Source organism: Lactuca sativa, chromosome 4, assembly GCF_002870075.4.
Source record: "Lactuca sativa cultivar Salinas chromosome 4, Lsat_Salinas_v11, whole genome shotgun sequence".
Taxonomy (NCBI): domain Eukaryota; kingdom Viridiplantae; phylum Streptophyta; class Magnoliopsida; order Asterales; family Asteraceae; genus Lactuca; species Lactuca sativa.
The window spans coordinates 293850813-293869407 of NC_056626.2; the positions used below are offsets into that span (position 1 = coordinate 293850813).

General features: G+C 42.1%; 1 pseudogene; it reads left to right on the forward strand.

The window, feature by feature from the left end:
- Positions 1 to 1249: 1249 nt before the first annotated feature.
- Positions 1250 to 18595, forward strand: part of LOC111901053 (uncharacterized) — a 40846-nt pseudogene continuing 23500 nt past the window's right edge.

The window sequence follows — 18595 nt, forward strand, 5'->3', positions numbered from 1 at the left end:
GGTCACAGTAATGAAGTGCGAGTTGGACCATTGTGTCTTTCGCATCCACGACAACTTAAGGTCTTTACGATAGTAGTGGGACATAATACTCCCTTCTCTTCATTTGTTAAGGCTTACGAGAAATCAAAGTAGACAAAAATTAGGACGATATATAATATGGATTAATCAATACTCATTGGTTAATACAATACAAAAATCAGTAATTACAAATACATTTCAACATCGGAAAACATCGGGTTTTCCGGGGAATTCAATGTTGTTCGTTCGAAACTTTATATATATATATATATATATATATATATATATATATATATATATATATATATATATATATATGTATGTATGTATGTTTTTAAAATCATCTATGCATCAACTTATGGATCTTCACACTTTGATAAACAAAAGTCTTTTCAGAAAATATCAGATTTTCTGGGTTTTACAAAATACACAAATCATTTTATCACAACATTGCTTATGAACTCACCAACATTTCATATATTGACGTTTTTCCAAAATAACTTGTATTCTCAGGTAACAGGTAAGCGAAAGAGTTATAAGAAGTAATGTTAGATGTTATGTTGTTAAATGTACTCAAACTATTTAGGTTATGAATGTGCAGTGATAAAACAATGTACTTGATGTGAACAATTCCAGTTGTAATATATTGATGCATGATGACGCTTATGTTATGATTCATGTATATTCATTGTGATGATATTCAATTAAAGTCACGCGAGCCCTTGGATGTTTCCGCCGTCAGGTTCGGGGGTGTGATAGGTTGGTATCGGAGCATTGTTTATAGTGAACTAGCATATCTAACCACACATTGATATGCAACTATAAACCAAAAAGGGACTAACCCAACTCTGAACAAAACAAAACAAATAAAAACACAACTATAAAAACATCTTTGCCTGTGTGAATTAGGAAACAAAATATTATACCAAACCAAACAATATAATGCTATCATCTCAGGAAAACCGGGACTGTTCACGGTTATATCGAGGAGAGGATGTAGCCTGATTAACTACATTTCCTTCAAGGTACAACTATCACGTGTCCCGAGGAAACCGCAATGGTAGGAAAACCTAAAAGCATACCCCTTTAGCACCAAAAAGAGAACAACAACTTAATCTATACAATAATAGAAGCGTCATAGGAGTAATGATAGTTATTCGCATGCTCTCTCAGTCGACATGGAAGGAGAACACCAGGGCCTTCAGTTCACCAGGTCCTAGTAGCACACGTGATGATCGAGGATGAGCCAGAGGTAGATCAAGGAGGGGCACACGACATTGGACCTGAAGAGGAACAAGACGAATACATGATAGTTGATTTCGATTATGATGAGCTGGACTGGGAGCCAGAAGAAGAAAAGGGCGTAGAGGAGGCGTGTAGTGGACCTCACCAGTCGGAAGCCCCATCAAATTTCCGCATGTTTCAAGGGGTGGATACAGACTATATACGCTCTCTCGAGGAGGCAGTTATCAGCCTGAAGCTTCAACTCATCATGACCAAGGCAAGGGCTGTGCGAGCCAAGCGAAAAGTAGAGGTAATCACCCAAGAGGCAGATGAACTGGCTGAACTTCTGGCGCGTCACCTCGACGATTGAGCGTCGTCGTCATCCTTACTAATAGGACCTGCTCTACTACTTGATATATAGGACTCACCACGACTAGGACTAGTCATACCCGTCTTTAGTACTATGTCACTAGGATCTATGCTATGTACCCCAACTCTATGTTTAAGTGATTACACTACTCATAGAGTCGTTATGCTGCCGAAATTGCATAAATTCGTGCCACACACTTAGTTTATAGGATAACAATCTCACGAAACCATAGGCACTCAACATCTTTCCGTTCCATGACAGAAAGATGCCTCGATGACCCACTCGCGGTAACCCTGGACCAACCCCTCCAGAGGTTGACTCAGCTGCATTCTAAGCAGCTGTGTCTGCTGCGGTCACTGCAGCAATGGCACAGATTCACCAAGGGAATAATGGAGGAGTCAACGGACAAGGAGCAGGAAGTTAGAACAACGGGATCAATCAAGGACCGACCAAAACATGCTCCTACAAGGATTTCACCAATGCCAAGCCGCGAACCTTTAATGGCACGGGTGGTGTGATAGCCCTGAAAAGGTGGATTGAGAAGGTTGAATCAGTGTTCGAAATATGTGAGTGCCCCAAGGAATTGAAAGTGAAGTTTGCCGCATGCACATTTGTCGACCAGGCTCTCACCTGGTGGAATGGACATATAGAGGCCATGACTCTCCCTGTAGCCAACTCGATGCCATGGACGGAGCTGAAGGAAATGCTGATGGCTGAGTACTGCCCTCGTGGCGAAATCCAGAAGATGGAGCAAGAGCTGTGTGATGGGTTTTGGTCATAAGAACATCCTATGTGCTCATACAAACCCTAATGCTTGGATATAGGTTTCTCGATTGTACATGCAATTCATCCAAGACTATAAACCCTAGATCTAGCATATGATAATCAATATAACATATAAATTAGGGTTTAGATCATACCTTGATTGTTATGTAGCAATAAAAATCTCAAATCCTTCTTGTATTGACTTTAGAAAGCTTAGAGTCATAATTGTCACTCCTTTAATGGTTCACAAACACCAAGAGCAAGAGGATGAAGAACAAGGAGAGTGGAGGCTGCCCAAAATGTGTGGAAACCCTAGAAAACAAGTTCACCACATTTTTGGGGCATAAGGGTTCTTTAAATAGTGAGGCTATTAGGGTTATCTAACAAGGAAACCCTAATTTGGATGCTTAGGCCCTAAGCAAACCATGGGCTCCTTCCTTAAAGGCCTAGGACGATTTCTAATGGGTTTCCCCATAGAATTCATCCACCCCTTTAATTATGGAGTCCACTAGCTCAATATTCAACTATCATACAATTGACAGTTCAAGTCCCTTAAGTTTAATTAATCTCTTTTAGCCACAAACTTAATTCTCATTAATTCTTGACTAATATTAATTAAACAATATGATTTCTCCTTTAATATATTATTCTCATAATATATTAATAAATTATATGTAATCATTTCTCTCCATTATTCATCCTATCAAGTTGCTTTGGTGAAGGCAACCCAAAAGGACCATGCACCATCGGGTCAAGTACATACCAAAATAGTTATGGACTTAGACACTAATCCAACAGTCTCCCACTTGGATAAGTCTAATAACTATTCTGTGTATGACTTCATATCCTGATCTGCAATCGTAGCTTTCTAAAGCCGCTGTCAACTCTGATCCTATCAGATACGCGTGTCCTTTAGATAAGGGATCATATATTCCTCCATTCTAGATATCGTATAGACTGAGACATGGATCTAAATCATTCTCTCTGTCTATGTGTTGTTTCCCGAATTCAGATTTATGACGACTGACAACAGACTACAATTGAACACATCAATTTAGTCCTGGCTTGGCCAAGTGCTTAGGTGCCATCACTAAATCATCGAGGGGCCCACAAATATTGCTTTCACCCTACTTTGGATAACAGGAACGGATAAACTTTGACTCAATGCTCGCTTGCACTCACTCACCAAATCAAAGTTTATCCGTTCCTAATCTAGACATTGATTCTCAATATCCAACTCCCAATATGGAAATGTTTCCATATTTTCCATATGACAACTCATTCTTAATAGAATCTTTTCTATTCATAATAATGTCGATAAGGTCCATCCAATACTATACTTCCAACTACTCACAAGCGACTAATCCTCAACGAACTTTGGATTGTCCTTTGATAGTTGTCTAATTATCTTAGTCAAAACCGATTCTTGTCCTTTTCCCTCTAAATGCACTAGACATTTCGAAAATTTTAGAATGGTCAAATATTATAGCATTTGCCATCGATCCTATACCCGAAGCGTATGGGACACGATGCATAATGTCTTACATAAAGATTTGATACTTTATCAATCTTCTGCCATAATTTTATGTGCTACGTTCTATCAATTCGAAATATGAAGAGGAATGCCGTAATCATAATCAATGTAGGGTTTCAAAGCACTCCATGGATGATGGCAATGAGCCCCTTGATGAAGTGTAGGTTAAAAGCCCAAGACTTGTATTTTCCCTATAAATAGTCATGTATTATTTATTATTAGGGTTAAGAGAGTGAGGCAAAATGTAGCCGCCACGTTGTGAGGTTTCTTGTAGAGTTAGATTCTTATTTCTTAAGTGTAATTTATTCCTCATATTTGAATAAATCGAGTGATCATTCGACATAATCTTCATATTTGTGTTTGTTCTTATTTTCCGCATCTTGTTCATCAAATCTCAATTAGGGTTTTAATCTCAACAAGTGGTATCAGAGCGGGTCTTTGAAGATCTATTGATTTTTGAAGTATCGGTTCTTGATTTGATGATTTTCTATACGATTTATTGAAGATTATTCGTGTTTTGGCGGTATGGAATCAAGAATTGTGTTCGATCTACTGTTCATGGAGATTTATGCTGTTCATCTACTGTTCATCCGAGTGATTTGTTCCAATTCATGTTCTGTTTGTATTCCATGATCGGATCTGGTCAGATGTTCAATTCATAAACAATATATTACAATGACAGATCAAGTTCCATTTATTTTTTCCAATTGTTTTTGATCTATTTTCATTCAGCCAATAAACTGTTCTTGAGCAAAAAAAATTTATCACTGTTCATTCGTTCCATTCATTGGGCTCATTGTGTTCGTTTAATGTTCATTGTTTAGCGCACATAGTTGTTGAAATCGTAAGTTCTGAATCCGTAATTCAAAGTCTTTCATTCAAACAAAGCGTTCAATCTCACGTCGATTACGAACTCTTATTGGATTTCATCATTCTCAATTCTTGTCGCTAGTCGCTTTGTTCTAGTTCATGTGTTTTGTTCTTAACATCGATTTTTTTTAACGATTCATAATGATTTTTTTTTTCTGAAAGTGAACCATCCCTTTTATCATCGACTGAGATTTTGGATCCAATATTGTTCTTTGATATTCTTATTGATAAATCAATATTTTTTTTGAGAACCGATGATGAACAGACGATGAATATAGGGAGTTTATACTGATTTTCGATTAAATGTGATGATTGATCTGGAAATCGATCTGTTGAGTCCGGAAATTATGTTGAAGAAAATTTAATCTTGTTTGGCGTTACCTGATGTCGATGGTCAGCGCTAAATGTCAAATTTAGAATTGTGAGCTTATTTGTGCAAACGGACTCCCTGCGAACTTAATTGCAATCGTAATCGGAAGTATGATGCGAACGAATGAAATCGGAATTAGAACTCAATTGGAATGATTTGAGCAGATGTTCTTGGTGGTCAATGCTAAAAGTCAAAATTGGTGTGATTGGCCTTACCTGCGAACGATATAAGAATCGGAGTTCCAGTCGGGTCGAAACTGAAATAATTGATCGTGTCGATTTGATTCAGAATAGTTATTGCGAACCAGTGCTTGGAACGATGGGGCTGATCGGAATCAAAATTTTTGTTTTTGTTGGTGAGAGTTTGGAATCAGGTCGTTTTGCTATGTTCGCATTTACTGGTCACAGTGGAATTATTGCGAACGGCCTCACTCACGAACTTCAAAATTCAGATCAGAATTGGAATGAGATGTTGTATGGCGTGGCATTTGTAACTATGTGATCAGAACGAAGGGATGTTCAGAGTTTGGAAATATTGGTTGATCTACGAATTGGTCTTTGGGATTAAGTCTTTGTTGCTGTTCGTTTGTATTTAATCAAATGGGGAAGAAGATGCTTTAATGTTTCATATTTGATCCCTATAACTCCAACGAATTGGCACTTTTGGTCCTTGTTGATTTCACAGTTTAATATTTTTGGACCAATTCCAGATTTTGTTGCAAATAAAGGGGTATATTGATGAAGAATTACCATTCCAGCCCCTGTCTTTCAGCAAGTGACAGTTTCGGCCTAATATTCAGAAAAGTTTACTACTTTGAGGGCCGGTGAACAGTTTTTAATTCTTTAACGCACATATTTTTTCCGTGAACAGAAAAAAAAGATTCCATCAAGTCTTGGCGGTTCGGAAAGTCATTTTTCGTGATAATGTCAAATTTTTCATGACTTTTTCGGATTTTATACTTCATTGTGTATATCATTTTGTCGCGGGGGAGCTTAGTAATTTTTTATCCATTCAAAATCATTCTCATGACCATTTAAAGGCTTTATAATCATGTTTTTGATTATAAATCGGGGGAGAATTTGGTATGGCCATTCGAAATTGGATTTGTGACTTTTCAAAGTTGGAGATTTTTGATAAAGCTTGTGGTAGAATTATGAAGGTAGCTTTTACAGCCGAAGTTCTTCATCGAGCTCTGCTAAAGCTTTTACAGAGAAGTATCCTTTACAGCGGAAGTTCTTTATCGAGCTCTGCTAAGGACTTGTTATATCTCCGACTCTAGTATTTTCTCGATCAAGTGGCGTTACGAATCTTAAAGTTTGGGTTGTTACATGATATTTTTTTGATGACTTATATCATTAGCTTATTTAAAGATCATTGTGACTTGGAGGGGGAGCTCTTCAAAGACAAGAAGTGATTCAGATTCTTTGTTCTGAAATGGGTTTTTATGGCAGGCTTGGTTTTCATGAAGATTTTTTTGGGATTACATTCGAAAATGAAGTTTAAAGACATTACTTCAGTTCTTGATTTATATATCCTAGAGCCCGTGTTTGAAGACTATTCATTAATCAAGATTCGTGGATTGCTTCATCTATTCCTCGTTGCAAGATCTTTTTATATGCTAGATGCTTGTTTTGGAAGTTAAAGCATTGTCATCCATTCCATACCTTGAGGGGGAGATTGTAGGGTTTCAAAGCACTCCATGGATGATGGAAATGGGCCCCTTGATGAAGTGTAGGTTAAAAGCCCAAGACTTGTATTTTCCCTATAAATAGTCATGTATTATTCATTATTAGGGTTAAGAGAGTGAGGCAAAATGTAGCCGCCACGTTGTGAGGTTTCTTGTAGAGTTAGATTCTTATTTCTTAAGTGTAATTTATTCCTCATATTTGAATAAATCGAGTGATCATTCGACATAATCTTCATATTTGTGTTTGTTCTTATTTTCCGCATCTTGTTCATCAAATCTCAATTAGGGTTTTAATCCCAACAATCAAAATTTAAGAACACACTATGTATCCTTGACTAAGTTTATTAACATTCCACAACCTAAGCCTTTAGATTTGAAACGAAGCATAATATTCTCTCCCTTAATTATAGCAAAACAACTATTCAACCCTTACAACTTTGCAAAGTATGACTCTTGTTTTCTCTAATTAATATTGCTAACTTGCAATACTTGCCTTAATAATCATGCAATCATAACATTTATGCTCCCACTATCACGATGATTATTACAAACATAACACTTATGCTCCCACTAGCTTTGACATGTATTCAGAAACATCTTAACTTTTGGAAAAAACAATACCCATTGAATTTCTTAAGTTCATGTTTCTAATGCCTAATGCCTTGATAATCCTTTATCTAAGCTTATACACCCTTCCTTTAGATAGCTCATATGTGTGTTTAAACAATTTAGACTAATTGCCAAATCTCACAATTCGAATCATGGAAAGGGATACCGTAACCATAATCAAATTCGAGAATACAATTTCACAATCACTATCTTCTCAAAATCTTCCTTAGTGAAAGCATTTCCTCACAGTCATTTTAATGAAGGAGGAAATCTTATGACACTTCGATTTTAATGTTGTATGTGTTCCTATCCATGTGAATTTGTTAAAACCAAAATTTACGACAAATCCAAAATCATATGGACCGAACTCTTAATCCTGATTTCTTGCCATATGGTAACACGGCTGCCCACCATGTCTTCCAAGTAGTTAAGCAGTTCACCCTTTCCTATCAATGTACTTTTCATTGATCAAGGTCCTTGCCTTTTATGCATTCAAATGAGAACTCATAGGGCTCACATGGATAATTAACTTAATTGGAAAGGCACAGAAACAAGGTAATGTCAACACGATAGGTTGTAAACCTCTACTCGTGTGTTAGTGATGATCGATAAGGTTTATTCTTGGTTTGTTCTAGAAACCTTTCAAGACCATTAAGACTCCCACTAACTCCTTGACATATAATATTCTCTTGTCAATAAACATTTCTTGACAAAAAATATTCAAGAGTTAGTGTAGCCTTTATCAAGACAAAACATTTCATAAAATTAGTCCTCGTTGGCCTTTGTCTAATCCAAGACATCACAACTTACCAATTTCAAATGTGCAAGAATAAAAAAACCTTTTTCCAAATTCTACATTTGATGAATGTTATAAACCTTCTTAAGACTTGTCACTCAATATTACAATCTTAACTTTAAGACTTGTTTTTGGAATGAAGTATGATCGACTTCTTGATTTAACCATTTCTTCAATTCTTGATTCCTCTTCTTATACATACACTTGTACTAAGACTCACTTAGAGGATCAATTGAGATATGGTTCTTAATCATTAAGACATATCATAAAGCATAAAAGGTACTCTCCCTTCTTCTTAGAATAGAGAAACTTTTATCTTTCTGCCTACTTGATTCTTCTTATTCAAACTGCTATTGATTTAAACCTTTTCAATCAATTTAGAATTACACTTAATCTTATAAGTATAATCATATTTAATAAACCTTTAGTAAATCATGACGAATATCTTTGCTACTCTTGTGGTGGACTTGATCAACACACAACTTTGTGTACTTGATCTCCTAGTCCTTCACTTCACACTTGTCAACGAATTAGTCTAATTTCCAAATATGAAATTTCTCATTCATCATGCAACCAAGTTATATAATTCCAAGTTTCTTTCCAAATGAACCTTGGGAGATGAGAATCTTTCCCTATTTGGTAAATTCTTGACATTTCCACAATTAACGTAATTAAGAATCACATCCATTCGTTGTAGAAATATGCAAACATCAATTTTTCATAACGACTTCATTGCAAGGAAATAAATAAATAAATAAATGAGTCAAACCAAAATTTATTTTTATTTATAACAGCAGCGGAAAACATTTGCCCTTACAAAAATCAACTGAAAAACTATGTAATCAAATATTCCTAACAATTCTATCATAACTTTCTAAGCTCAAAATCTAATCTTCAAATCCATGCGATCGAGATCCATTTCTTCGTGATTAGATTTATCTTGCTTTTCCATCAAGCTTTCTCTCTTTTCACTGATCCTGCAAAACATTCAAATGCAATCTTATCACATCTTGTATTAAGAATCAACGAATAGGAACTTAATGGAGTTAGATAGAGGATTTTACCTGAAGCACGGCCATACTCTTTGACTCTCCCATCTTCTGGACTCTTCAGGCTCTTAGGGCAGACTTGTATCCAACGCCCTTTCTCTTGGCAGCAAACGTAGGTCGGTTCTCCTAGAACGTCCCCGGAAGCATGGTTGGTTGACTTTCCCAACAAATACGCTCCATTGCTTTGCCAAATCATTTCTGATTCAACAGCAATGAGCATGTAAGTTAGGTCAATGAGGTTTTCGTCATGATCCCTCATATAATACTTTCTTTTGAACTCATTATATGATTCGGGAAGTGACTGCAGAACCCAGTTCACAGCCAACTTATCCGGGAATGACGCACCCAACATTATCAACCTATCGATGTGTGATTTCATTCCTAGAACGTGGGCACACACGGGTTTACCATCTTCATGTTTCATTTCCAATAGGGCTTTAGTGACATTGAACCTTTCAATTCTTCGATCTTGTCGGTTAGGGAGAATAACGGGAGGAGGAGGAGGAAGTGAAGCATGATCTCTTGTTCCTCGATCGAATCGTGGAATATCATCTTCATGTGGAATGCTTGTTCCACGGGATTTGGGAAGACCATAGTTGTCGAACTTTGACATCTACAAAACGGGAGAAAACAAATTCAAGTTAGTTGATCGATTGAGTCCTTAATAAATCACCTAAATGAGATATTAAGGCTAGGACCCAACACAATATTCCACAACTCGGGAGAGGGATGCCGTAACCCTAATTGAAGAACATTTGAAGGTAAGTGAATGATGATTCACTAATTTTCCACAATGAAAAACAAAAAACAGATTAAGTCTTAAATGTATTGAAAACTCCTAGATTCTTTGAGAGTCATTCAACTTTTCAAAAGCATGTTTAAATCTCAATATGCCCCTCTAGTTTGTGACTGGGATACCGAGGATCACAAAAGCGGGTGTGAATAACCATGCAAACATACATGGTGCCCCCACATGTTACAATTACCTATTCGATGTGCCGGTAAACCACACACGCTCCACCGAACTATGACAAACATTGAGTCACCCTTTGCTACCTTTGCTTAGAACCATTTAGTGTGCCGGTAAACCACACACGCTCCACTAACGTCTTCGCAAGGGCACAAAGTGTAATTTCATGGAATTGCATCAATTCACTTTTGCCTAAAGTAACTAAGATTGGGAATTTGTAAAACATTTAGTTACTTTTGTATTTCATTATACTTATAATGGAAGGTTCTGTCCTATCCTATCCGTTCGGCTAACGACCCTCCACTAGTCAAGAGTGCCGGGGTAAGAGTGGATACCCATTCAATCGCCATTTTATAGGCAATTTGAAACGACCCAAAAATACGACCCGAAAATTTCGTTTTTAATATAACCAAAATCATAAAACGGAGTATATCATAATAAAACCATGCGTTGCAAATCTCAAAACCATACTAAAAATACAAATGAGAAAACGGTGTCACGACTGTATCAAAACATATCTAAGATAGCTAATCAACTCCCAGGATAAAAACTGTAGCTGTGGTGTGTGCGATAACATCATCCCGAGCTCTTCCCTTTGCTTGCAGAAGTACCTGAAACCAAAACTGAAACTGTAAGCACGAAGCTTAGTGAGCTCCCCCAAACTACCACATACCACACAATAACATATAAAGCACATACTGGGCCTTGCCCACTGCATTGGACCGAAGTCCGGCTAACCGGGGCCTTGCCCCCTACATCGGACCGAAGTCCGAAGCTGACTGGGACCTTCGTCCCCTACATCGAACCGAGTCCGAAGCTGACTAGGACATCGGACCGAAGTCCGAAGCTGACTGAGACATCGGACCGAAGTCCGAAGCTGGCTGGGACCTACGTCCCCTACATCGGACCGGAGTCCGAAGCTGACTGGACCTCTGTCCCCTACATCGAACCGAAGTCCGAAGCTGACTGAACATAGCATAAACATGTCAACTGGCATAAACACATAAATCCTGTCTGAACTACGAAGGCATCAAACATAGTAACTACTACATCGGATCGAGGTCCGAAGCTGACTGCTAGCTAAACGGGCCGGCATTGTGGCCTTAGACCCGTTCCTAATGGAAGGAAACTCACCTCGTGAACTAGCTACTGTGTGAATGGCTATGGAAGCTAACTGTTGCTGCTCCGGTATCTCCCTGGCTACAAGTCCATAAACACACTCAATCAAATACTAAACACTGCACTGGGGTAAAATGACTCTTTTACCCTTGGTCAAAGTCAACTCTCTCGGTCAAAGTCAACCCATAGTTGACCTGACTCGCCGAGTCTCTAGTCTCATTTCACAACCCCACTCGTGGTTACTCGTCGAGTATGGCATCGACTCGACGAGTACTCTCTCGATCCAAGAAGTCAGACAATATGCATCCGACTTGCCGAGTCATATGAACAACTCGACGAGTTGTTCTTGAGCTTAAGAAGATTGCCTTGGACTCGCCGAGTTGTATGAACAACTCGTCGAGTCCCTCCATTACTGAGTCTGCTCTCCAACTCACTGAGTCCACTCTACTACTCACAGGCTTCCACTCGACATCACTCAAAAAGGGGAAAAAGGGACTCACGACCTGACTCGCCGAGTCGTTCTTCCGACTCGCCGAGTCACATCCATGCAACTACTCTAAACTTGATTCTGCTTGAATCCCTCGCATACAAATGATAGATCTGAGTCCAATAAGCTGATTCACCACGTAAAGTTTCCAACTTTATGTGTACATACACATGAAAAAGGAGATAAAGGCTAAAAAGGCACTTAGAAGAGTAGATCTAGGGTTCTTATGCAAAGCATTTTTCAAAAAGGCAATAGATCCGGGCTCTACAACTCGTAAATGAACAGATCTAGGGATATCTCGACCTATTAAGGCATCCAAACAACTATAAGGCTTGGAGAATGCATCAAACTAGCCCTAGAAGAGTTTCAATGGAAATCTAAAGCATAAAACAGAAGGAATCCGAGAAATACCTCAATGAACTCTGATTTTGCCCTTGGATCTTTGCTCAACACCTCTTCTCCTCGCTCCTTTCTTCTTCTTCTTCTTCAAGCCTTCAAAATCCACACAAAAGCACTTAAAACAAACAAGGGATGGATTAGGGTTTTCTCACAGCTCTCTGAGGGTGAAGGAGGCGAGTTTGGGGCACAAAGCATTGCTTAAATAGTGAGCAACCCGGGGATTTAGGGTTTCTTCCAGACAGGCAGACTCGTCGAGTCCCGAATATGGACTCGCCGAGTCGCCTACTAACACGTGCTCGAAAACTCGACCCTACTCGACGAGTCAGGCCATAGACTCACCGAGTCCCACAAAAAAACTTCTAAATAAATGCCACGGGGACAACATACCAGAGACAGGGCGTTACAATTCTCCCCCACTTGTCTCAGACTTCGTCCTCGAAGTCTGCTGCGGCTGAATCTGCAAATAACTTCGGGTAATGCTCTCTCATCTCCTCCTCAGCCTCCCACGTCCACTCAGACCCCTTCCGGTGCTGCCACTGCACCTTCACTAACTGAATTGCCTTGTTCCTCAAGGTCTTTGTCTTCCGGTCCAGAATCGCGACCGGCCTCTCAATATAATTCAGGCTGCTATCAACCTGAATATCCTCTAGGGGAACAACTGCTGACTCATCCACCAAACACTTCCTCAACTGAGACACATGGAAAGTGTTGTGGATCTGGCTAAGCTCTACAGGAAGATCCAATCGATAAGCAACCCGACCCACTCGGGCTAAAACCCTAAAGGGACCAATGAACCTGGGGCCCAGCTTGCCCCTCTTCCGAAACCTGATGACACCCTTCCAGGGTGAGACCTTCAGGAGGACCATATCGCCCACCCGGAACTCCAAGTCTGAACGCCTCATGTCGGCGTAGCTCTTCTGCCGGCTCTGCGCAGTCTGCAGTCTACTACGGACCTGTTGGATCAACTCGGTTGTCTTGAGCACCACCTCTGTGCTCCCAACGACTCGCTGACCGACCTCGCCCCAACAAATCGGGGTCCTACACTTCCTCCCATAAAGCATCTCAAAGGAAGGTCGATCAATGCTCTCATGATAACTGTTGTTATACGAAAATTCCGCTAATGGAAGATACGTATCCCAACTGCCACCGAAGTCTAGAACACATGCCCTGAGCATGTCCTCGAGGGTCTGAATCGTCCTCTCGCTCTGCCCGTCTGTCTGAGGGTGGAAAGCGGTGCTGAAATGAAGACGAGTACCCATCTCGTCGTGAAACCGCTTCCAGAATCTGGATGTAAAACGGACATCTCGGTCTAACACTACCGATACCGGCACTCCATGACGTCCCACGATCTCACGCACATAGATATCGGCTAACTTTTCTGCTGATATACTCTCCTGGATCGGGATAAAATGGGTACTCTTCGTCAACCGATCCACTACTACCCATATCGAATCCACTCCACGTGCGGTCCTGGGAAGCTTGGTGATAAAATCCATGGTGATGTCCTCCCATTTCCACACGGGAATGTCTAACGACTGCATCTTGCCGTGAGGCCTCTGGTGCTCCGCCTTGACCTTCCTGCAGGTCAGGCATCTCTCAACATACCAAGCGACATCTCGCTTCATGCAGGGCCACCAATAATCGGGTCAAAGATCTCTATACATCTTCGTCGCCCCTGGGTGGATAGAAAATCTAGACTTATGAGCCTCATCCATCAACACCTGCCGTACCCCACCCCAGTACGGTACCCACACTCTCCCATGAAGTGTAAGCAATCCCCGACTGTCATAATCAAAGGAAGCTACTCGGCCCACTATCCTTTCACACTTTTGCCTCTCCTCCTTGAGGCCCTCGACCTGAGCCTCCCTGATCTGTTCCAACAACGGAGTAATCACTGTCATCCTCAAACACAAATATCTGATAGGGGTTGCCGACACTTTGCGGCTTAGGGCGTCGGCCACCACGTTGGCCTTCCCTGGATGGTAAAGGATCTCACAATCATAATCCTTCAGCACATCCAACCACCTCCTCTGCCTCATGTTCAGACTCGGCTGATCCATAAGGTACCTCAAACTCTTGTGATCCGTGTAGATAGTACAACGGACCCCATAAAGATAGTGCCTCCAAATCTTGAGGGAAAACACAACCGCTCCCAGCTCTAAATCATGGGTAGGATAATTAGCCTCGTGAGGCTTCAACTGCCTCGAGGCGTAAGCTATCACATGGCCTCGCTGCATCAACACTGCTCCCATACCTGTGATTGAGGTATCACAGTAGACTACGAAGTCCTCTACTCCCTCTGGCAAGGTAAGGATCGAAGCCTCGCACAATCTCTGCCTGAGGGTCTCGAACGCTGCCTGCTGCTCGGGCCCCCAACAAAATACCACCGACTTCTTGGTCAGTCGGGTGAGCGGCACTGCTATCTTGGAGAAATCTTGAATGAATCTCCGGTAATACCCTGCCAACCCTAGGAAGCTCCGAATCTCAGATGGAGACTTCGGGACCTCCCACTGCATCACGGCCTCTATCTTGGCCGGATCCACCAAAATACCCTTCTGGTTGACGAGGTGACCAAGGAACTGCACCTCGCGCAACCAGAACTCACACTTGGAGAACTTTGCGAAAAGTCTCTCCCTCCTCAAAACTTCCAGCACCTCCCTCAGGTGTTCCTCGTGCTGCTCCTGCGTCTTGGAATATACCAAGATATCATCTATGAATACTATCACTGAACGATCCAGCATCGGCCTGCACACGCGATTCATGAGATCCATGAACGTGGCTGGGGCATTGGTGAGCCTAAATGGCATCACCACAAACTCATAATGACCATACCTGGTCCTGAAAGCAGTCTTCTGCACATCCTCATCCCTAACCCGCATTTGATGATACCCGGAGCGTAGATCGATCTTGGAGAACTAAGACGCTCCCTGAAGCTGGTCAAACAGATCATCTATCCTCGGAAGTGGGTAACGGTTCTTCACCGTTACCTTATTCAACTCCCGGTAATCTATACACATACGATGCGACCCATCCTTCTTCCTCACAAACAGGATCGGCGCTCCCCAAGGCGAACTGCTCGGCCGAATGAAACCCTTGTCTAGCAGCTCCTGCAGCTGCGTAGACAACTCCTGCATCTCAGGGGGAGCTAGGCGATACGGTGCCTTGGCTATCGGAGCCGCACCAGGAATCAGGTCGATCCTAAACTCAACCTGCCTCTCAGGAGGTATCCCCGGTAAATCCTCGGGAAATACATCCGGGAAGTCTCGCACTATCGGAACATCACCCACTGTCGTCTTGCCCTTCTCCCGGGCATCCAAGACATAAGCTACATAGCCAGTGCAACCCTGCTGAAAATAACGCCTCGCCCTTGCGGCGGAACAAAAGGTCGGTCCGCGCTGTGGCATCTCGCCCTGAATCACTAACTCTCCCCCACTGGGAGTGCGAACCCTCACTAGCTGAAGCTCACAATCAATCACCGCCCCATTGGGGCTTAGCCAATCCATGCCCACAATAACCTTATTCCCTCGCAGGGGAATAGGAACCAGGTCCACCGAAAACTGCTCGTGAAACAATTGAAGAGAACACCCTCTATGCACTCTGGCGACCCTCACGGTCCTGTCATCTGCTATCTCAACCTCTAGTGGACATTCCAGCTCCCCTGGAGCTCTGCTAAATCTCTTGCTAAGCGCAAGCGATACGAATGATCGGGTAGCCCCCGAATCGAATAATACCATAGCAGAAATGCCGTTCACAGAGAACGACCCTATATAAAACATACAATCATAAACAATAATCAATCAATAAAATAAAGAGATGAAGGGAAGATACATACCCGTCACCACATCAGGAGTCCCTCGCCCCTCCTCTGCTGTCATCTGAAACGCCCTACTCTTCGCCACTGGCGCCTCGGCTTGGCCCTGCCGGCCATCTGTAATCCTCAAAGTAGCAGGGGCAGGTGCAGCCACCTTCCCTACTGCAGCTAAACTCGGACACTGGGACTTTTTATGTCCCCTCTGATTGCACTGAAAGCAAATCAGATCTGATGTTGCAACGGCAGTAGCAGGGTCCCTGCTCAAATGCCCAGTCCGGCCGCACTTGAAGCAGCCGGAACTCCCTGCCTTGCACACCCCATCGTGCATCTTCTCACACCTGCCACATCGACTGTGGCTCGGCTGAAACCTGGACCTGTGATCTGAAACCTTGGGCTTTTTGCCCGAACCTCCTGAACCCGAAACCACCTCCGGTTTCCTCTTCTTCTCCATCTCGAGATCAATCTCCCTCTCTCGAGCCCTAGCAATCATGTCGTCCAACGTCTTACAGCTGGACCGGCTCACAAACTGGCGAATATCACTTCGCAACATCTCATGATATTGGGCCTTCTTCATCTCCTCATCGGCTGCATACTGAGGAACAAGAAGAGCCCTCTCCCTGAACTTGGCGGTGATCTCCGCCACAGTCTCTGTAGTCTGGGTGAGGTCCTGAAACTCTCTGGCTAACTGTTGCACCTCAATAACTGGTGCAAACTCCGCCCTGAACCTGGTAGAGAAATGAGCCCAGGTCATGGCATCCAATGCTGCATCATCTCCAATGGTATGTCCGACCTCCTCCGACCAATCCCGTGCCCTGTCCTTCAGAAGACAGGATGCCAATCTGACCTTGTCCCCCTCGGGACACCTGCTAGTGCGGAACGCGTTGGCCACATCCGCCAACCATCTAGTACTCGCTATGGGGTCCCGCGCCCCATGATAGTTTGGAGCTCCACATGCCCTGAACTCCCTGAATGTAAGTGTGCGCGACCCCATCATGGCCGCCACCTCGGCACGGAAGGTGCCCAATCTCTCATCCATCAGCTCTAGGATACCCTCCTTGATCGAACCGAAGATCACAGGAGTCTGCTCTAAAATGATACGAGTAATCTCTGAAGAAAGAAACTCTCTGGTCTGCTCATCCATGTGCTCGTTCCCCGAGCCTGATCCTGATCCCTCCCTGGCACCTCCACTGCCGGCTGCTGTCCTCGGACGCAAAACCACCATTCTGAAACACATCATAGCAATATCAGAAAACTGAAATATCTCAAGGGATCATTGATACTACTACTAGCTTCCTGGTCTTGTCTCGGCCTTCCTTGGTTCGAGTACGGATCCTATGCTTTCAGTAGTACGGGCCCATACTACCTTCCACATCTATCCGTACTTTCCTCAAGAACCGCCTTGACTCCACCAAGTCACTTCTACTACTACTGATCTCTGCTACTCTCATCCTAGGCTTGCCCTAGGGAAATCTCTGACTCCACTCATACCAGTCCTCAGCTGCCGAAGGCCTCCTTGTAATGCTGATTAGCCACCACCTGAATACCATCACATGCAATGAGGCTCGAATAATCCTTCGAGTAAAAGACTCGTCCCTACAATGGTTGGACTCAAACAAGAGCTGTGCAATAGGGCCAAATCCAGCACTCTGAGATTATTCAACCCTGATCACATGTGATGTGACGTATTCACCTAATGGCTAACTCCCACCACTCAGAGTCCCTCAAAACACAAACCAAGCAGCATTCGGATAAGGGAAACATACTCAGGCAAAACTATTCTCATAACGAGAAGCTACTCTAGCATACAATGCTAAGCTCGCGCTACCAGGCATAACCTAAACAGGCTGTCCTACTGCTGTCTACTTAATACTAGCATGCAATTCTCATAAATCTGTAACACATATAGCAGGCACATAAGGCATCCTCCTAGATCCTTAGTCCTATACTAGCATGTTGTTCTACTGAAACTGGAACAATTAATCATAATAATAAAACTTGTATTGGTAATTTGGGAGTACTTACTTGAGCTCGGCTGATTGCATGCACCACACCCTTATCTTGTTTAAAAATTCTTTTCTTTCTAAGTGCTTTTCAAAATCTCATTTGAAAACATTTTTATTTTTGAAAATCTTTTTATCTTTCCCTTAGTTTGAGTTCAGATGCACACGGAGGTGTATCCGAATCCCTCAAACCAGGGCTCTGATACCAACTTGAAACGACCCAAAAATACGACCTGAAAATTTCATTTTTAATATAACCAAAATCATAAAACGGAGTATATCATAATAAAACCATGCGTTGCAAATCTCAAAACCATACTAAAAATACAAATGAGAAAACGGTGTCACGACTGTGTCAAAACATATCTAAGATAGCTAATCAACTCCCAGGATAAAAACTGTAGCTGTGGTGTGTGCGATGCCATCATCCCGAGCTCTTCCCTTTGCTTGCGGAAGTACCTGAAACCAAAACTGAAACTGTAAGCACGAAGCTTAGTGAGCTCCCCCAAACTACCAC